This window comes from Lissotriton helveticus, chromosome 5_1 (assembly GCF_964261635.1).
Source record: "Lissotriton helveticus chromosome 5_1, aLisHel1.1, whole genome shotgun sequence".
NCBI classification, from domain to species: Eukaryota; Metazoa; Chordata; class Amphibia; order Caudata; family Salamandridae; genus Lissotriton; species Lissotriton helveticus.
Window position 1 is genome coordinate 1,433,294,206 of NC_136065.1, and position 22,698 is coordinate 1,433,316,903.

Here is a 22,698-nt window from a genome sequence, read left to right on the forward strand (position 1 = left end):
GTCATGTTTCGGGTGCCTGGACAGCACAGGTGGAAAGCTCCTGTACAGCCCGGAGATCGTGTACAAGATGATCGTTGCATGTTGTGTGTTGCACAACATCTGTGTACGCACTAATGCACCATGGACCCCAGTTCCAGAAGTACCGGACAATGATGGGGACGATGGGGCAGGTGGCCCACATCCCACTGAAGCTGCGGCAGGAATGGCCCATAGGAACACCATAATTGACAATTAATTCTCATGAGCACGTTACATTGTGGCCGTCCCTGGCAATCATGGGACAGCACAAAATGTCCAAAAACACAGCAGGTGTGAATAAAACATATTTGCAGGTTACAGGTTGTACTTGTACATTGTAATGTCACAGTTTCTTGCTGTGCCAGTTTTGATTTGCCATGTCGTGCACATTTGCGGCACCAGTAGTGTCCTGTGTTCTGTTGTGGAGGTGTTGCTGTTCGTACCGGGATATTGTCATTGTCGAGGCGCACTTCTGCTTATGTGCATGTTTTGCATGGTGGTTGATTCACTCCTGCGGCTCTGAATTGTCTGCCACTGGTCCCTTTCATGCGGTGTACCTGTCAGTTCTGTGCTTCCACGGTGCTGAGATGTGGCAGACTTGGGTAACTTGTGCTCTTTGTTGAATTGTGACTCTTGGGCATGGTGTGTCCACAGATGAGTCGTTGACGTCAGGGTTTTTTTGTGCAGGTGGTTGTGTTCGAGTGTGACCTGCTCCTTTCCGGTTGTGGTCAGCACTCAGCCACCTCAGTATTGTGCACATTGTCATGGTGATTGGGCAGCAGTCAAGCTACTCGTCATATGGTGTCACTTGCATTGTCAGTGTGGCTGATGTATATGCATGTTTGCTGTGTTTTGCATGTGTGCTTTGTTGGTTGTGTGCTTGTTGATGTGTTGTGTGGGTGCCCCATGGTGTACGTGGGTTTACTTGGTGTTTCTGTGTGTGCTGAGGTGTTCCCGTGGGATCAGGGACATGATCGTGAGTCATTGTGGGTGTGCAATGTGCTCTGCTTAATTGTGCATGTGTGCCATTGGGCCTGCTTCCCCCATCCACCCACTCCCTGGTCGGTGCGCACCCTGTTGATGTGGTGTCGGTCATGTTGGACAGTGTCCGGATCCCCGACTCCTGTCACTGTCTCCCGCCTGGTGACTGTGGCCACCAACTTCTCCATGTCATTCAGCTCCTGGTGTTCTGCTGGGCCCCCTCCTCCGGGGTGCGTAGCTTCTTCCATGTTGGCAGCGAGTTTCTGCTTGGTTTTGCCATTCCCATTAGTCCATGGCCTCTTGTGCTCTTCCATCGTCCTCCTCTGCCATGCAACATCATTCACATGGTCTGAGGCGGTGTGTCATCTTTGCCTTTTTGTTGCCAATGACATGTTGAAAGGTGACGTACAGTTGGTGGTGGTGTTCTGGCTCATCGGTGGCGATAATCTGGTTTTCCTGGTGACTGTACCCCATCTTCCTCTTCCTCTTCTCATTGGCCTTCCACGGGCCCTGTATTCCTGGGTGTTCCTCCGTGGGGATTGTGGGGTTCATGTTGTGCTCTGCAGTGGGTCAGGGTGCATCCCTTGTACTCCGCAGTTGATGTCGTGTTTTTAGTGTCATTTTCCATCTGCTGTTCTTGTGCTTTTTCCCATATTACACATGGGTATTGCTGGCCTCTCGCTGGTTGTCACTGTTTTCTTATCGTGTTTGGGCACATCGCTTCTTTTTATGCATTGTGGTTTGTGTTTTTATCTGCGTTGCGGTGGTTGTATCACGGACATTGGCCGCGGTTTCGGCAGACTATCGCATGCTACCGCCTTGTTGTAAATTCCACGTTAACACAGGGTTATTTTCCCGCGATAGGCTGCGATGTGTAAAGGTGCGTTAGCATTTTTTGATGATGTTTAGCACACGTTCTTGTGAATATACCCCTAGGTGTCCAGACTCCCCGTTGAAGCCTGGACACAAAAAATATGGCTGCTGCCTGCCGCTGTCGTCCGCTGCCTCCTCACACCACTTCCAGAGTTTGTATTATAAAACCTGTTCACATGATAAAGCCAAAACCTTTGAGCGCCCATTTTGGATTTTTTTGTATGTATTGTTCGATACTATTAAACAATCCCAGGTTGGCTCTCACGTTGCATCATGTTGTGGACAGAAGCAACATAGTGGGCAAGTGGGGATGGTATAATTATTAGGCCTGGGCGGTAATTCCGTTCCTTTCGTGGAATTTGCGGAATTTGGGTAATTTTGCATTCCGTGGAAAACGTGAAATTGGCCAAAATTCTGCGTTCTGCGACTTCGCGAAATGTTTTGCTTGTTTGTGTTCTCAAATGCGTGTTCACAAGATATTTCCCCCCCAAGCACGCAAATAGCGATTGCGAACAGTAAAAAAGCACCGCGAACAAACAATTCCACGTGTTAGTGGAGATTTGTGTAACCCGATTACGCAAATTCCGCCCACCCCTAATATTTATACTGAACAATAGAAAAAAAAGAATTCCAAACTGGCCATAAGGTTGTGTTATGTTGCACATAGATGTAACATGACACATTATGGCTGCCATATACACATTCTATAATCAACAGGAACAAAAAGACTGCCAACATGGCAGTAATCTTGTGTCTAAATGCAACATGCCACAATATGTTGGCCCTGGCATTTACACCCAGCAGCAGTATTTACACGTATATGGCACAGACCTTGCAAAGTGCACTCCACTCACCTAAGTTCTGCTATAGATCACGGTTTTGACTGCATTTACCTAATAGGCCTTTACTACATCTTGTCTGGCACTTGCACTGCCATTTTAGGCCTTATTCATAACATACAATTGGTACTGTTGGAACTGGAATCTCACCTCTGGTGTACTGCTTGCACTGACATAATAATTAAATTATTTATATAGTGTAGTCAGCAAGGGCGGCTCCTCTGCTAAGGTGGAGGAGCGTCACCCCACTGCCTTCAGCACGGCAAAAAGTAAAAATAAAATGATAATAATGAGATGTTATTATCATTTTATTTATCTGTGCCGGGGCAGTGTTGTGTGGTGGGACTAGGCTGCACTGGGGGGAGGAGTGGTGGCACCCTCTGGGGCCGGCTAAACATTCATGCGCACTTTGCATGTTCTCCACCCAGGCTGTATTGCAGTAGCGGCCCGTGGAGGGAGTTCAGCGGTGAGCTAAAGCGGGGCCGGGGAGGGCCAGGATGGGGGGTAGTAGACGCTGGCTCATGGCAGACCGGAGTAATGTAAATAAATAAATAAATAAAATGAATGACATTACACGCACAGAAATGCCAAATGTGTTTCAGTGCACGCAATGAAATTTGTTTTATTGATTTATTTCTTTACATTACTCTGGACGGCTGTGAGCCGGAGTTTACTGCCCCCCACCCTTCCCCTCCCCTGCCCCTCCCAACCACCCCGCAGAACTCACTCCACGGGCTGCTACGGCTGTATTGCAGCCTGGGTGGAGAAAATGCCCAGGCTTCCATTCCCATACTGAGCACCAAACTATGCTGTTCAGACCAATCACAGCGATGCATTGTAGCTTTGTGATTGGCTATGGGGAGCCTGGGTGTTTACCAATCACCACGCTGCATTGCAGCATTGTGATTGCTTAGGGGAGCCTATCCTACTTCCTGTTCCAACAGAAGTCAGGAAGAAGACAGAAGAGAGGCGGTGGGCCACCCGGCCGGCCCACAGGTAAGTGATTTATTTTTCTTCTACCCCTTTCCCCACCCTACTACTGACTCACGGGTGCAGCCGCGAATGGTAGTCAGCCTTTGCACAGTGACGCCTAACCCTACAACATTGCTTGTGACTGCATAATACTGGTAATTCTTTACATTTTATAACGTTTCACTAATGCTGTTTAAGAAACATAATGTAACATGTTTCCATCGAATCATACACTCATTCACCTGAGGTTCTCTTAACGCGCTCATTCAACTGTTCTTCCATCCATTTATTTATTCATATATACATCTATATTCTTTCCTATCCAATGGTTGATTCATTCTGATGTTCACTCACAGGCACACAAACATCACAATCCATGCAAAACCTATTTCCCAAATAAAATAGCTAGACCTCCTAGATTTGAGAATGCTTGTTAGTTTGGGCTTTACGATTTCAGTGTGCCGTTTTCATATCATAACTCTTTCTGGAGATATAACAATTAGGAATCTGGGTGTGTTATGCCTAATGATGTGCCATGCTTAATACAGATTTCAAAATGGAGATTGATATCAATGGGGTCTAATCAAAGCAACTGACAGCGCTGGGATCTTTGTTTCTCAGTCTTCAGGTATAGTCATTAAGTAACCCCAGCCACTGGTCGTATGGGGCTTTGTTTGTCAAAAAGCAGAAAATAAAAGAAGAAATCATACATCAAACACCATGAACAGTAAGGTCCATTTGGGGCTTCACAATAATCAATAAAGAGTGTTAGTGTGAGTTAAAGTATTCCATTAACAATTTAAATCAGTTTAAATTGTTTTATTCAACATATATTTGCCTTTTGTCATCAGTGTTACAAGTTCAAATAAGCCATTAATTGATATTTCAAAAAAAGGTAAAATACCAAACTAGTAAAAATCACAAATAATAAAGAGATAATTCAGAAAGCATGTTCCATAAAGGGAATTCCCTAATCCAAGCTAGGGAGTTGAATGACAATTTATGACAGATTAAAGGTGTCAGTTCAGAAACCCAATGGAGAGATCTGATGAGAGAATAAGATGCATAAGCACAAAGCTCTCGTAATTGAGCAAGGGCACATTTCAAGCTGAAAAGTTTTCTTAGCTATAAATCAGCAGACAACTTTTTAAAGAAAAGAGCTAAAATAAATCTTTTATGATGAGACATAAGCCTACAGTTCTCAGTAAAGTGTCCAGAATGCTAGAAGTCAGAGTGGCAAGAGAGAATGTGTGTGAATTAATATATCTACTCTAGCAACACGCAAAAAGAAATCTGCGAGAACACAAATTGTAACATCTGATACATTCACTGTTTGTCACGCCTTCAGAATAGACCACAGAAATAAGTACTTGAAAATATACTTTGTCCACATCTTGTGGTCCAGACAGTTCTTCCCATGAGTCATATTTCCTGTCATCTCTTCTTCTCCCAGTGAGAACCTCACTATCAGGTGTCTAATACATAACAAATGCTTATTCACTAGCTAACAGAATACTTCTGGAAAGGTACAGCATCTGCAGAGGGAGAGATCAAGAGCTCATACTAAACAACAGCACAACATGAAAAGCAGGCCTAATATATAATAAGTAATTGTTAATATGGCATCAGTTGTTAGTCTAACCTAAATCAATACGTTATGTTATTACACTCGTATGCTTGCTACAACTAAGTATGACTGTGCACTACAACTTTGAAATTATTCTACTTGAGTTATTTTTCATAAACCTTTGGACTTTCTATTTAAATTTTTTTTTTTTAAATGAAGAGATTAGCCCCAGCACATCCAAAACTGAGGTGGAGCTAAGATCTAATGTCCTCTTGAAGCAATTTCACTTGATATTAGGATCAGACATTACAAAAGAATGAAATGCTTCACTGTCCAAGGGAATCCTCCCCACACTGTTAAAACATGCCATTTTTATGCCTCACCTGCAAAAGCTTTACCAGAACAGCTGAATTTCTAAACTGCCATTCCAAACACACTTCGCAGGGCATCAAGGGGTTATTGGCCCTTAACTGAGGTAATGTATCACTTGTGCTCTGGGTCTCCATACTATTGTTGGCCCTAACTGAAAAACTAGTGTACCCTTACAACCCTTGATTCTCAAGTTAAGGGTGGCAGAGTGGTCCTAGACATCCTCAGTCAGGTGATGTGAGGTGGAAAATCAGACCTGAAGAACAGACGTAATGATCAAAACAATGTTGTCTAGTCAGTGCTTTTGCAAGTAAAAAAGAAAAATACTTGGATACAAGCGAAGCTAAATGAATCAACAAAGTGTCCCTCTGCATGGCACATACCTGGCATCATTTCCAGAGTGAATTTAGCCTCCTACCTGAAGACAAACGGCACATGCTCTTTAGTCACCAGCCACTTGGGTTGATGACTTCACAAAGCAGGCTTCTGCTCTGGGGATGCAGTCCCACAATCTCCTTCCCTACAGTTGGTAGTTCTTCTTTTCTCAAGGCAGTTTACAGTTGCTTGGTAGTGCTCTTGTCTAGTTTGTCCCCCCTGGTAGAAAGATAGAAATAAAGGATCCTAGCTCTAGAGCACAATTAATTTCAACCCATATTGCATTGTGGGTCCTCACCTTGGTCAATGATAAGACTGGCACACTGACCTGTGTTTCTACCCAGTACTTTAATACAGTTTTAAAGACAACAATGAGGATTCCAGAGATCCATCTTTAATTTCGGTTTCAGGTGGTATTTGTTTATTGCCCCATAACAGGTCTGGCTAAAGCCCTTGTCACTCAAAGTTGAGCATGAAGAGGGTATGTGTATGAAATTGGGTTACTAGTTGAGGGGGTTGAAACCCTACGCAAGCAGCAACCACAATTCTTATCTGGGTGAAACGGAAGCAAATCTTAAACTACCTTGTACTCATCCCTCTAGTAGCTTGGCACAAAGCAGTCAGGCTTAAAATAGAGACAATTTGTAAAGTATTTGCAGCACTTCAAACAGTAGTAAAGTAAGCCACAACAAAGCAAAAAAACAAACCAATAAAAACAAAATAGAGTAACATTTAATACATTATTTGAAACCAAAATGACTAAAATCCAATAAGTAGAACTGGAGATAGGTAATTGAAAAGGTTTAGGTAAAAAGAGCACCTCGAAGCACAAAGCGCCAACTGTGGCTATATGGCTGTGCCGAAGCGGGACAAAGTCACAAATTCCGGCTGATTGTGATTGAGCGAGAGCAAGATACAGAACAAAGCTAGGCCTGCTGAACAAAGTATCTTAAATCCTGGTTGCGGAGTGGTGCGAGATCCCACATTGAGGATGCGTCGGTCAACTGAGGTTTTGATGAAGCTGCTGATGAGGCTTGTGATGTGTGGTTCTGAGTCATTGTTGAGGATGCCACTGACGGAGGCTTGCGATGTGAAGTCCTGCGTTGGAGATGCATAATGCATCGGTGGTTCTGAGAGGCTTTGAGCTGCGATGTGAGGCTGTGCACCAGTCATACGTCAGATAGCAGTACTTCCGAAATGGGGCTACGAAGAGATGGGTCGCACTGCATCGGTTCTTCCCAAAAGGCTACAGCTGGGCTGGCAGAGCACCGTAAGGGCCACTTACAAGGGTGCAGGACTGAGGTGGCACCACCTGGGGGGGGCAAGACTCACAGCAGAGAGAAACCAGGTGCTGAGTTTAAGGTGATGGAGCCTTTTTCTGTCCCTGAACTCAGATCAGAAGGCCAGACAACTAGCCCTTGGAATCACTCTGGTGATCCTGGGTTCAAGATGCAGGTTTTTGTCCTTTGCACTCAGACAGAAGGGCAGCAGAGTAGCAGTACAACCTGCTGCAGAGCAGCACATCGCTCCTTACGAGTCTTCCACAGGTCCAGAGTTGCTAAAGAGCTGGGTTGGAGGGTCCAATAGCTGTACTTGATGGCAGCTTCGAAGTAAGAGAAGGTCCAAGAGGTTTCCACCCCCAGAGGCATTTGGAATTTCCTGCCTCCCTGCCCTGGCCCCCAGTTGTCTGGGGGCACAAAAGACCAGTGTGCAACCCTTTGTGAGTGTGCTGAGGCAGAGAATTTGTGATGTGTTAGTGTGGTAGGTGACAGCTCCAACCCTTCAATCAGGTCAGAGATTGCCCATCCTGCCCACACCTATTCCCCCTTGGTATCACTGTCTGGGAGCCAAACCCTGAAACCGGTTCCAGGATGCTTGTTTTCTGGTCCAGGGAGGACCTGGCCTGGCAGTTTGGGCTGGACTGTTCCCATGGGGAGCAGGGTCAAGGGTGATTGGCATATGACTGAGTCCAAACTGGGGTGAAATGGTGAACAAAACAATGTTATGTTATGTTGTTTTTTGTAAAGCGCAACTTACACTCCAGGGAGCATCTTGGCGCTGAGCATTCGTGTCAGAGAGGGGTGGATATCAGTGAGCTAATGGGGACTCAGTAGAGACGTATCTATATATCAGGAGAAGGGGATTTAAATAAAAAAAAACAGAAGGTGTCAGTAATTTTAAAAATCCATGTTTTAAGCGCTTTTCGAAAGAGATTCTCTGCCGGGATCTGACGCAGTTGAAGTGGAAGTTTGTTCCAGGCCCTAGCTCCTAGTACTCTCAGGGATTTTCCTCCTTTTGTAGTGAGTCTGAATTTGGGAGTCATCAATAGGTTGAGGTTGGAGGATCTAAGTGAACGGGAGGGTGCATATCTCTCAAACCTTTTGGACAGATAGGTGGGACCCAGCTGGTGGTAGGCCCTAAAAGTGATCACTAGAATTTTAAATAGCACCCTCTTGTGAATGGGTAGCCAGTGCAATATCTTGAGTGCTGCTGAGGCAGAGGATTTCCTAGGCCATCTCAGCACGAGACGGGCGGCGGCGTTCTGGACAATCTGCAGTTTATGCAGTGCAGCCTTGCTGGATCCTGCATAAAGACTATTGCAGTAGTCCAGACGAGATGTAATAAGAGCCACCGCTACCGTCTTCCTGGCTGTCAGAGGGAGAAGGTCAAAAAACTTTCTAAGGCCTTTGATTATATTAAAACAGGATCCTGCCACAGTGCCTGCTTGTTGTCTGAAAGATAGTGCCTCATCAAATCGTATCCAAGGTTACGGACAGTTGTGATGGTATTCGGGGGGGTTTCCGCATCCTGAGGCCACCAGTCTTTGGGGGAGAAGAGGTTTTTTTGGCCAAAAGGGGAATCTCAGTCTTGCCTGAATTGCATTTGAGATGGTGATTTCTCATCCATTCAAAAATTGCGGTCAGAAAGTCTCTTAAGTTTTCCTCTGCCTTAGTGGTGTTATTGTCCAGGATGAGGATGAGCTGAGTATCATCAGCATAGGATACTGTGCTGATGTGGAAGGATGAAATCAGCTCTATCAAAGGAGTCATGTAAAGATTAAAAAGTATTGGACTCAGGCTGGAGCCCTGTGGTACCCCTGTTTTTAACACTTTTTCGTCTGAGCAGTGGCTTCCTAGTATTGTTACTTGCTTCCTGTGGCTGAGAAAATTTTTCAGCCATTCAAGAGCAGTTCCTGCGATTCCTGATTCTGCTAGGCGGCCAATTAACACGGGGTGCGAGACCGTATCAAAGGCCGCCGATAGATCCAGCAGAACCAGGACGGCCTTTTTTCCTTGGTCCAATGCTGTCTTAAGTGTTTCTACCGTGTGAAGCAATGCTGACTCCGTGGAATGTTTAGCTCTAAAACCTGCTTGATTAGGATGTAAGATGTCATTTTCCTCCAGGTACCTGGTCAGTTGTTTGTTTACTGCTGCTTCCGTAAGTTTGAAGAGGAGTGGGAGCAGAGAGATAGGGCGGAGGTTAGAGAGAGTGGTGGGATCTGCTAAGGTTTTTTTTTGTAAAGGTTTTACGGCGGCTAGTTTCCATGAAGATGGAATGGCGGCAGTGGCCAATGAGGAATTGATAATAGCATTAATGCTTGGATTTACAGTGTCCACTAGAGCTTGTAGTAGCAAAGGGGGACAGGGATCAAAAGGGGAACCTGACTTACTGGAGAGAATAGCCTGACGGGTTTCATCAAGACTAACGGGGGAGAAAGAGTTTAATTTGATTTTATTGTTCATAGGGTTGGTGTTTTCAACAGAAACAGACTCTAGGGGGTCAGGAAAGTCTTTGGTAAGATTAAGTATTTTCTGTTCGAAGTAGTTAGCTATGGAATTACATAGTGAGAGTGATGGCGGAATCTCTTGTCTGAGGAATCTGGGGTTCATGAAGTCATTGACTATTTTGAAAATGTCTTTCTGTTTATTGTTTGAGAGGTTGATGGCTTCTAGAAAGTAATCTTTTTTTGCATTTTTTATCATTGTATGATATTGCCTCCTAGAGGTTTTATAGATAATGAGTTCATCTATTTCATAGGTACGACGCCATTTCTTTTCCAAGGCTCTAACCTCATTATGTTTTTCTTTTAAAGGGGGAGAGAACCATGGGGCGGACATTTTATTCCGCTTTTTACTTATTTTTTCCACGTCAGCTGGTCCACAGAAGTCTGTGACCCATTTGCAGAAAATATTGTAGTCTGTTTCAGTGTTACCAGTCAGAGATGGTTTAGCGTCTTCCGCAATGAGGTGCCGATTAGGGGACTTTTTTATTTTTTTCCAGTCTCTTTTTATCTGGATCTCAATTTTCCTGTTTACTGTTTTAGCCCTTCTTTTATTAGTGGTCAGATTAAAAGGGACCAACCAATGGTCCATCCAAGTTTGGATCTGAGGGGATTCGACTGTCAACGTTTTATTATTAGTGCAGATACAGTCTAAAATGTGACCAGCTTTATGTGTGGGTTCTTTGGTCAGTATTGTGAGTCCCAAGATGTTAGTTAGGTCTCTGAGCCAAATTGCATTGGGGTCATTAATTTTATCGAGGTGAAGATTTAGGTCGCCTAGTACTGTGAAATTGGCGAATTTGAGAGTTAGGTTGCTAAGTGCTTCCTCGAAGCTTTCTAAGAAATCTTTCTGTGGTCCAGGTGGACGATAAATTAGGACACCGGCAAATGTATTTTCCTCATTTATTTGGATGCAGAAACCCATGCTTTCTGCCCCCTTTATATCTGCAAGTTCGAATATGGTACATTTGATGGAATCCCGATGAATAATGGCCAAACCACCCCCTCTCTGTTCCTTCCTGTCAACCCTCTGGATAAGATATCCTTGGGGGACTGTTTGGGCTATTGCTGGGTTGCACCAGGCTTTCAGCCATGTTTCTGTTATAAAGAGCAAGTCGAGGTCAGTCTCCGTCACTAGGTCGTAGATATGCGCCCCGTTCTTGCACACTGACCTGGCGTTGATCAGGCCTCCTCGAAGGGGGATCTCCTGTTCACTATTTGGTAGCCAATTCTCCGGACTAAGTTGGGTTCTGCATGTATGGCAGCATATTGGCCCTAGCCACTTGTCGACAGTAATACATTGATGGCAGTTTTTGGTCTTATGGTTAAGGGATAGAATCTTTTCCCTAGTAAGAGTTAGAGTTAAAGTGGTACCTGCCGTGGTTTGGACATCGTGACTGGCCCTGGGCCCAACAACAATGGATTTAACCAAGATCTGTGACTGGGGGTTAATGTTTGACAATGTTCAGCATTTTGTCATCCATCATCATCACCTCAAGCGGGAAGTGCATGCCCAGATGTGGGTCCCATGCTTGCTATGCCACTGGATTATTGCTAGCAAAGCTGATGAGGAGTGATACCCTGACACTGATCCCAGGATGCTTGTTTTCCAGTCAAAGAGGACCTGGCCAGGTCGTTTAGGCTGGGCTGCTCCCTTGGGTAGCAGGGTCAAGACTGATTTTTATATTGCTGGGTCTTCATATTTAGTCATCATCATTAGAGAGTCAAATAATCTATAAGTCAACATTTTAAGAAAATATAAAATACCACATTAGTGAGTGTTAGAAACTGGGTCTCTGGGTAGCAGAGGTATGCACCCTGTCCAAGCAGGAAGCTAAATCCTAGTCAGGTAAGTCAGATATACACCCTAAATTAACCTACGCTCACCCTCTGGTAGACTGGCACAGAACAGTCACGCTTATCTTAAAAGGCAACGTGTAAAGTATTTGGGCAACATTTAAATTACAGTAACACAGTGAAAACACCACAAAAATAATCCACACCAGTTGAGAAAAATAGAGAATATTTATCTGAGTAAAACAGGACCAAACGACAAAAATCCAAGAAGTAGAATTTGAGATATACAGTTTTAAAGATTAAACCCAAAAACAGTGCTTAGATGTCAACAGCACTTAAAGGTTACTTGAGGTCACTCTAGACCAGGGTAAATTCAAAGTTCAGGCAGAACTGTGATGGAGGGCAGGCTGGCTACAGAACCCACGGGGTCTGCTGAAAAAGTACCTTCGTATGGAGTAAGAGTTGATGACTTGATGCCTCTGTTCCAATTCACGTATTCAGGTAAATGCTTCGGAGTCAGGCCTGGCAGCAGCGTCTTCAGATCAGGGCTGTGTCATCATCAAACTTTGTGGTGGCATGTGTTGTGTGTCTTAATACTGCCCTCACTCACACAATTTGTGTGACATGCTTCATGATAGGCTGCTACAAAACACCCCGGCGCAGCCGACGCCTGCGATGGAGCAATAGGGGTGGGAAAGACAATACAACACAAAAGAGAAACAATATTTTCAAAGGTGACTGGAAACACCGGATGTGAAAAGTGCAGTGTGGTGTAGGTTAAAACTAGCTCTGAGGTGTCGCTGTACCTAAATTTTATTCCTGGACCCTCCGGACATTGTTAAAAACGTGAAGTATGGTGGTGATTGGTAGATGCAAGGTGCTCCTTATACCCCTTCTTACTGCCAGGTGGTCGACATGTTTTGGCCGTGTGTGTGTGCCCCTCGATTGGGATCACGCCGGCCTTCTTGACTCTACCGGTCCCAATGTAAATGTGCAACCTTCTCGCCTCTGTTCGGGATGAGGGTGTCAGAAAAGCGTTAAAACCTGGCTTTTCAATAAATAATTGGTCTCTGGCCGTCCTGTTTTCTGTGCTGTTTGGTTCTTAGTCCTGGCGCCGGGAAACCCTTTGTGGGTATCTGCGCGCATTACAAATGCAAAAAATAATAAATAAATAAATAAATAAATAAATAAATAAATAAATAAGTAAACTTTGCAGTCGGGACCTGCGTTGTCATTGAATCAGCACTGCGCCGGTTATGGAGGGAACTACATAGGTTTCAATCAGGGCAAAAGTGTCCCTTGTCAGTTTTTGCAGGAAAACAGCTGCAGAACTCACTTCTGAGGCCCATGATTGGAGGGGGTAACATCAGGCAAGGGTAAGGATCGTAGATGACAGAGTCCAGCAGCATCAGCAGAGTTGCAAGAGGTCTTTTGTGACCCTTAGACTTCAGAGAACAGGAGGCAAGCCAACAAGCCCTTGGAGAAACCTGGGTGCAAGGATGCAGAGAACAGGCCTAGTCCTTCTCACTCACAGGCAAGAGGCAGCAGGAGAACACAGTAGAGAAGGTAGCAACGTTGTAGTCCCTTCTACAGCACAACAATCAGCAGGCCAACAGAGCAATACACTTATGAAAGTGGCAGTCCCTCCTACAGAGCAAACACAAGGAAATGATGGATGGTGTACTGAAACTTTTCAGACACTCATCCCCAGTCACAGATCTGGGTTGAATCCATCATCTTTCTTTAGCTAGCTTCGCCACCTCAATTCAGATCCAGCTATATGCAAATCAGTCTTAACCCTGTGCCTCATGGGAACAGTCCAGCCCAAACTGCCAAGCCAGGTCCTCCCTGGACAGGAAACAAGCATCCTGGGACCAGTTGAATCCAGTGGCAGAGTGAGCAAGGGACCCACGTCTGGGCATACCCTGCCAACTTAGGGCGAAGGCAATATCTACCAGCAGACCATTAAGATGCGGAGTACCACAAGGCTCCTCGTTAAGCCCGGCGCTCTTCAACATTTATATGAGGCCACTGGCTGAGGTTGTCCGTCAGTTTGGAGTTAAGATCATTTCCTACGCTGACGACACTCAGCTGGTGGTCTCGTTGGCGCAGGAAGCCAACCTGCCTAAGACAGGAGGGCTCAGAAAATGTCTAGAGGAAGTAAAGAGCTGGATGGTCTCCTCATCGCTCAAACTGAACGGGGACAAAACAGAGCTCATGCTCCTGGGCCCGGCCGACCCTAGATCTTTTTATGCTCTTTGGCCACCCTGCCTGGGCACTCCCCCGCCTCCCAAGGACAACATCAAGAGCCTTGGGGTATGGCTGGACAGATCCCTCTCTTTTGGCACCCAAGCCACCAAGCTCTCAGCTACCTGTTTTGGCCTCCTTAAGATGCTAAGGAAGATCCTCCATCTTTTACCCATGGAGGCCAAACAGGTAGCTATCCAGGGCCTGATTCAGTCCCGCCTGGACTTCAACAACTCCCTTTACCTCGCTGCCCCAGAATATACACTACGCAGACTTCAAACTGTGCAGAATTGTGCAGCTCGCAAATTACTTCAGCTCCCTCGCCGACAATCTGTCAGAGCCGGTCTGATCAAACTACACTGGCTACCAGTCCGCCAAAGAATACACTTCAAAGCAATGTGTATCACGCACCAGGCCTTCTGGAAAACAGGCCCCCTCATTACCCGTAACCTAGTCTCCCACTACCAACCTACTTGGAATCTTCGATCAAACCTGGCCTTTATGGCCACAACACCCAGAATAAAGAAGGCCAGAACTGGCGGTAGGACCTTCTCCCACAATGCCTCCAGGACCTGGAACACCCTGCCCCTCCATTTGAGAGCCAATTCCAACCTTTCCTCATTCCGGAAACAACTCAAAACTTTCCTCTTCAACTCCCCTCAGTAACTGCTTCACCTACCCCCCTGATGCCATCTCTCCCCTCTGTTGCTTCTTAGCGCGTGGACGCCCCCGGGCAGCAATCGCGCTTTATAAATCCACATACAAATACAAATACAAATACAAAATATGGTGCATTGTGAGCCCCACAAGTGTTCATACAACTTACAACTGCCTCCCAATAACATTGTATGACAGGACATTCCCAGATAATATTGAAAAAGGTACCTTTCAAGGGTACACTTTCTGAGACAGAAGTCATTTGATGCCCTACCTATTTACATTAACATGGTACAGGCAAATAGGTTCTATGCAATATTTTAAGGTGTACCAGGTGGAACCCAGCCCTTATTGCTATATCCCTTGGAGAGGCCAGGGCCTTAGTCCATTCATCATCCTCTATGCCACCAAAATCTAAAGCCCATTTCTTGTGCATATGAATTAGGATGTTAGGGGTGTTATTGATGAGTTTGCGATACGTGACGGACATCGTTTTGTGTGTCATGTGGTCATCAACTAGTCAATCTTCTAGAGGAGAGGGTTTGGGAAGTTATTTGCCCCTGGGTAGTGTTGTTTGGAGAGCATGTCTAGCTTGCAAATAGCGGTACATCTCAGAGGGAGCTAAACTGTAGTCTCTCTGTAAGCCAGTAAAGGGAACAACTTCTCCCTGTGCCCAGAGATCCCCAATGCTAGACAGCGCTATCAGGTCCCTTTTGTCAAAGCCCGGCAGCACACCCATGGTGTCCAATGCCATTGAATCCCATAGGGGCGTAGATCGTGTTAATCTAACTTTCTATCCCAATGCTACCTGAGATGTTTGCCAAAGACTGACCAAAATAGCCACTGGGCCTCACAGTGAGGGACGCAGGGGAGCAGAATATAGGGCCCACAGATACCCCCCAGGGTGCATAGTTCGGCAATCCATGCGGAGTGAAGGCTTATCTTTTGTAAGTGCACCCATTGGTTGATTGTGGCAAGTTGGGATGCCCAGTACAACTTTTATATATTGGGTAATGCTATCCCATAATTGTACCACCCCTTTGTCAGTTTGCAAAGAGCAATTTGTGCTAATCCCCCATTCCATAGTAGAGTGTGAATTGTGGAGTTTATTGATTTAAATAATTGCACTGTGATGGGGTATGGAGTATTATGAAGGGCATATGAAAATCAGGGCGGTGCCATCATCTTGAAAATGACTACCCTACCAAGTAGAGACAGAGGCAGGGATCTCCAAATCTGAACGTCTCTCTTTAGCCTATCTAGGAGCCGTAGTGGGGTTTTCTCGTAAAAAAGTTCTGTGTAAGTGGTGGTGAAGATTCCTAGATATGTGAAACCCTCCATGGTCACCGATACCTCACAGTCCTGAGGCAGCTCAGAAGGGGGCCATGTAGCACGTAAATCAATGATTTTGCCCAATTGATCGAGTATCCACAGTAGCGGCCAAATATGATAAGTATATGCATTATCCAGTTCTGGGAGATTTTGAGATCTGCCACATACAACAGGACGTAAAGTGAGACTCTGTCCTCTCATTGATCTGACAGGTGGAGCTCCAGAATTAGGGGATCCATTCAAATGCAGGCAGCCAGGGGCTCCAACAAAAGGGCAAAAAGGAGGGGGAGAGTGGGCATCCCAGGCAGGTGTCACACTGTAGTAGAAAGACTGTCCATATTCCTCCATTTACCACCACTTGGACCAGGGGCTCAGTGTATAGAAGGCGGAGCCAGCCTGTAAACCTAGGGCCAAGCCCAATTTCACCTGTACCTCAAATAGATAAGGCCATTCAACCATATCAAAGGCCATGATGGCATCAAGAGAGAGGGCAATAGCATCTTCATTAATATATCTTAGTCGGCTCAGTACGCTTGCAGTTTCTTCAAATTGAGCGTGGTGCAATGCCCAGCATGTATCCCGATTGGTCCGGATGGACTAGATTAAGAATGACCTGTATTAACTGGGATGCCAAGAGTTAAGGCAGTATTTTAACTTCAGTGTTGAGGAGGGAGATTGGCCTGTATGAGGTTCAGTCTTCTGGTGGTTTTCCTTCCTTGTGCATGGCGAGTCGACAATGGTAGCCACTCACTGGTCTTTGGAGAAGGTCCTCTGCGCTCTGCTTTCTTTAAACATCTGTAATATGTGCGGGCAAGTTTCAGAGCAGTGAGTTTGTAAAGTTTGATGGGTACCCCATTTTGGCCCAGCGCTTTACTTGCATTTAGATCTTGAATCAAGCAAACTTTCTATTCTTATGTTAAAAATCACCCTCAAGGAGGGTGTTATCATCAGTAGTGAGGGAAGGAAGAGTTAGGTCCACCAGGAATTCATGAGATTCTTCCCCTCTCACAATACAAGATTGGGAGTACAATTGAGAATAGTAAGTGGCAAAAGCTTCAGTAATAGCCAGTTTATCGGCGATCCAATCTCCCTCCCCGAGCAAATCTTCAATACCCATAGGCTCGCCCTCGCCTTCTTATCCAACAAGGCAAGAAGTCTACCAGCCTTACCTCCCGCCTCATAGACATGGCATAAAGTTGCCCTATGCTTGGCCCTGCCCTCCTCCGTCACCATATCACAATATTCTTACTGCTGTAGTGCTAGTTTATGTGTGGTATCAGTTTGATTTTGTTGTTTTAACTATGTTTCCAACTGTGAGATGTTGCTTTCTATAGCTTTCAATTCGCCCTTTTTATCTCTCTTAAGGCCAATGATTAGGGAGAGGCCCTGCCCCCTTATCACTGTTTTATACGCCTCCCACACTGTTGAGGATGAATCTACAGTTGCCTCATTTTCAGTAATAGAATGTTCTGCGGCTTGCGTAAGACCTTCTCTCACTCTGGAGATCTTAAGGTACCAGGGATTAGGCTTTATAGTATGTTGGACTCCGGGGTCTTCAAGACCATACACTGCGCAGAGCGGGGAATGATCGGAGAGGCCTCTAGCCAGATGAAGAACCTTTAGGAAATGGGGGAGACGATGAGCCATGTCCAATATATAGTCAAGTCTAGAACAGGTACTGTGTACTCAGAGTGAAAAGTGAAGCATTGCATCGTGGGATTAACAGAGCACCACACATCTACAAGACCAATGACATTAAGAAAGTCTCCCAAACGGGGTTTGGCCTGTGGGCATGCTCCTGAGAGGCCAATAATCGTTGGAGTTATTGAGTGTTACATTAAATTAACCTTCCATGAATAGCTGTCAGTCTGGGAGATTCAGGAGTTGCAAACTCAAGTCACATAATGTGGTAACCTGAAGCCTTGATGGACTGTAAACACTGATAATATTAAAGGATGTCCCCTCCCAAGTTCCCACAATGGCCACAGATCTCCCACCCCTATCCACCCAGGAGCTGTGTACTTTTAAGGCCAATGATTTTTTAACTAAAAAGCCCACTCCCCTGGACCCCATTGTGTATTCCGAGTGGGCCAACATTTGTAACCCCCATCTATCTAAAGCTCTATGGGGCACATGCATCAAGGTAGGCTTCTGCGATTCCTTAATTGCGATTATTAAGGAATCGCAATTAAGGAATTGCAAAAACCTGTGCATGTAGAAATTGCTAAGAAAATAGCGATTTCTAAACATTCCTTAATTGCGACTCGTAAATTGCGAATCGCAATTAAGTAATACCTCCCCATTATTTCCTATGGGCCTAGAGGCCCATAGGAATGAATTGGAAGACATTCTCAATTTGCGATTCTCAATTAGAGAATCGCAAATTAAGGATGCAATTTCTAGGGTACCAGGGTGTCAATAGGTCACCCTGTTGCACCCCTGAAATCTGCATACGAGTACATCTTGCACACACACATGCCCCAAGGGCATGTGTGTGTGTAAAATGGAAAATTGAAAAATGCACTTTAGTGCATTTTCCAAAGTTCTAGCAAATGACCATGAAGTTCAACTTCATGGTAATTTGCTCCTCCTATTAGCAAAATCACTATTTTTTTTACTTTGATGCATTGCATTTAAGGAATCTCAATTTGAGATTCCTTAAATGCAATCAAAATTTAAATAATCGCAATTTTTGCGATTTCTTAAATTGCGATTTTTGCATTTGGGATGATGCATCCCAAATGCAAAAACACTGGTCGCAAAGGGGCAGATTCTGAGAATCTGCCCGTTTGCGACCGGTTTTTCCTTTGATGCATGTGGGCCTATACGTGGTGCAGACAAGATGTGACTCCTGCAGGAGAACAACATCGGGAGAATGCCTCTTGATATAATGCAGGACAATGTTGAGCTTGTCACACAGGCCATTTACATTTCAGGCCATGAGTCAAAGTCGGGCCCTCTTCATAGGTAACGTCATGTATGGTGTCTGGGTAGGCATTCAGAACCGGGTCTCCCTGTCGAGTGGAATGACTGGGGTGCAGCATATTCTAAAATGGAGCATTCGTGCATGGTGGTGAGCGTCAGAACAAGAAGATAGTTCAACTTTGCCTATGATGGTGTGAATAGATCAGTAATATAATTCCAACAAAATCCCCCCTCCCTGCAAAGTGGGCCCAAAACTGCCCACCCCCCAATGATGTAGAGTGCCTGTCACCCCAAATAACATCTAACATCAAGTATTTAAGAGGGATATGGCCACCGGCCCCCCGTCAGTCCCCATAAACCTATCATCTTACTGTATCCAGCAACTCAGGTGTAACAAGATAGGAAAGATCTTTGATATGTTATTATACCTCAGAGTAATGGGGGGAGTTGCTCTGGTCCCTGTGAGTGTCCATCATTTGCTGTGGTTCTCGAGCAGCAGCACCTCGCTTCTGCCTTCCCAGGTGTCTCCACGATCCAGTTCTATGAACAGGCCTCCAGCCATCCAGCCAGTCCCAGGCCTCCACTGCAGAGGAGACATACCAAGTTTTACCTGCAACTCTCAGGCCGGCTGGAAATATCATGGAGTATTTAATTTCTTTGTCCTGCATTGTCTTTTTAACCTTGAAGAAACTGCAGCGCATATTTTACACTTTTAAAGTGAAGTCAAGGAAAAATGTAATGCTTGTATTTTCATAGGTGATCGGTGGGGCGCTGTGGGCCGTCTGGAGAACCAGATCACGATCCCGGTAATTAAACAGGCACGCTGTGATGGGTCTCAGGGGTGCCCCTGGCCACAGCTGGGCACCCGAGATCTTATGAGCTCTCTCCACCCAAAAATTATTTAGAGAGACCATGGCTGGAGGTGTTTCAGTAAGAGGCCTTCTATAGATAGGTCCATGGCCGGGCCTTCTGCCCTTTCAGGGACTCCCAAAAGATGGATATTGTTCCATTTCGAGCAGCCTTCAGAATCTTTGGTCGGGGTTTCAGATCAGCCATTACTGCTTTTAGTTTGGCCACTTGTGTTTTTAAGAAGGTCATATCCATTGTGTTTTCCACTTCTTTCACCCTGGCCCCTACGTTCCTCAGATCCGCCCATACCAGTGTAAGCTTTGAGTTCATTATGTTTATCTCATTTTTAAGAGAAGTATGTACTCCCTGGATTGCCGCCATTACATCTCGCAGCATGGGGGAGCCAGTTGCTGTCTGGGTTGATACATCCACACTGCTGCCAACTAGTGGCGCATCCTTCAGGATGGTGTATTTATCCATCTTGGTCCCCCCTGTCATAGTTAGAGTCAAGCATGGGGTCTCCATCTAGAGTTGGTCAATCACAGTGGAGTCTGGTGGGTAAAAGGGAGGTGGGGGAATGAGGGGGACCACCATACTCACCGCTGCCTGCCTAGGTGAAGTGTGGTCACCCTGCGGCCTTTTGGCTTTCCAGCGCTCACCCCTGGCCCCGGCCGCAGACTTGTCCAGGGTCTTCCAAGGAATCCAATAGGCAAATGGAGGCTCAACCTTCTCCAAGGTCCGGCCCTTGACTGCCGAATCAGCAGCAATCAGTTATCATTGGGGCGTAAGCCAATCACCGGGGACCAAGAGTCAGGCAGCCCCTCTGTGGAATCATCAGCCTCACTGATCCTATATTAAGGGATGTGAGATCTCCGGTATTCAATAGGTACAGTAAGAGCTGCTATTCCGCTCCTCAATGTCTCCACTATGCTGGCACAGGCAGTTTTCAGTCCAAAGGGAGGGGTCCGTACCTTAATCTTTATTTCAGCCAGGGAATGCTGGGCCCTCACCGTCTTCCAGGCCTTGACTCCACTCCGATTCAAGACCTCATCAGGCCCTACACAGAGGCCTTCTGTACAGACCTTCACTTTACATCTTTACTTCCTTTTGGGTCTGACCACAGTAACAATGCAGGGAGGCCTGACACTTCCACTCATTACTCTCTGCTCGATGGGACAGGCTCTTGTCACCGGGTCCTCCGCCCCACCACAGCGGCAACAGTAGACCCAGTGGGATGCCTGAGCTCAGTCACAGCAGTCGTCCGGGGCAAAGCAGGTGCCGCAGGTCTGCACTCCAAGGCCATCTCCTCTTTGGCTCCCGCCAAACTCAGTTACGGTCTTTTATTTTATGGTAGTATACCCACGCCGGGTACAGTCGCCTCACTGACCTCCATTTCCCATGGGCAGCCTGCTACTCACTCCTTTCCAGCAACCACCGGCATCGAGGCTGGGCCCAGTGAAAGGTAGACACTCAGGCTTTCAGGTCACCTATGTTTGTTTCTGCCACACTCTGCGCTAAGCAAAGTAGGGCACTGGATTCACCTTCACTAACTATCCAGTGAATTACTTCAGATTGTGGTCAGGGATGGATGTAGTGATGAATGGCGGGGTATTTTTGTTAATGGGGCTCAGAGCCGCATTAGCAAGCGGCCATCTTGCTAGACGGTTGGCCACGCCTCCATGTCCTATCTTTTATATACACTGCACCGTGCCCACAGGGCTGCCTAGGCCTTCATTATGGGTGACCTAGGCCATGGTCCTAGGGACCACTGCCTGCCCTTAAAAGATGAAACTAAAATGTTTCATTTTTCTTTTTTTTAAATGTATTCCGTTTTACTTTAAGAAAAATGGGCTGCATTTAAAAAAAACTAAAACTGCTTTATTTAAAAGCAGGTACAAACATGGTGGTCTGCTGACCCCAGCAGGCCACCATCCCTGTGAGTGCTAGCCATTCCTAATGGGGTCGCAAATTGAGCATGCCTCATTAATATTAAAGAATTCACAACCCAATTAGGAATTGCAAACAGTGTCTATGACACTGTTGTACATCCCAACTTGCGAGTTGCAAGTTGCGAGTCTCAAATGCGACGCAATTTGCAAGTCGCAAATTGGTGGGCCGTACATCTGGCCCCTTGAGCTTTGGTTTTTGAAATTATTCTGGCTGGGATAATTCAAATTTTTGTTTGAATTGTCATAATAAAATTGAAAACTCTGATCATTGAATCTGTTTATGGAACTGATTTTTGTATCCAGAATGACTATTACATTTTTTGTTAAGGGACCGTTGTTTCTAGAATTACTCAAGTAACCTTAATCCCTTACAAACTTCGGGTTACCCTTTTGTACATATACTAGCAGGCCCACTGGTAGCATTTAATTTATAGGTCCTAGGCACATATAATGTACTTTACCAGGGACTTATAAGTCAATTGAAGATGCCAATTTTGGTAAGTCATGTAATTGTAACCATGTTTAGAGTACAGAGCATATGCACTTTAGCACTGGTTAAAAGTAGTAAAGAGCCCAGAATTCTAAAGCTACCAAAAATGAAGTCAGAAATACAGGATGTCGGAAGGAAAAATGTCAGGGAAACCACACTAAGGATGCCAGGACTTACAAAAAGGATAGAGAAAATTCAACAAGTGTGCTCCATCAAGGAAAACCCCTAATCTAAATTAATGAAGATTGATTATAAAAGGCATTTGATTTCTCCAAGCAAGTTAAAGTGTCAGTTCAGAAAACCCAAATGAAGGGCTTCGATGAGAGAATAGGCATGCTTAGGCATGACGCCTTACCATTCAAGCAGTTAAGATTAGCAAAGACTGGAAGGGTATTCTCAGCTCAAATTAGTCCTCTCTAAGATCTGCCTCTAAAGTTCTGCAGTAAGCTCTCCAAAGGATTCCGTACTTAGGGGCCTATTAGGATGGTGGACGGACCTGCGTCCGTCCGCCACCCCAGAGGTGGAGGGACCGTCCGCAGGGGCAGCGGCGGTCCCTCCGGTGCAATTAGGATGTGACCGCCACCCTGGCGGTCACATCCCGTATCGTTAACCTTGCGGCGGGTGCTGCTTGAAGCAGCACCCGCCGCAAGGTTAAAAATGCATGCTTTACATTTACA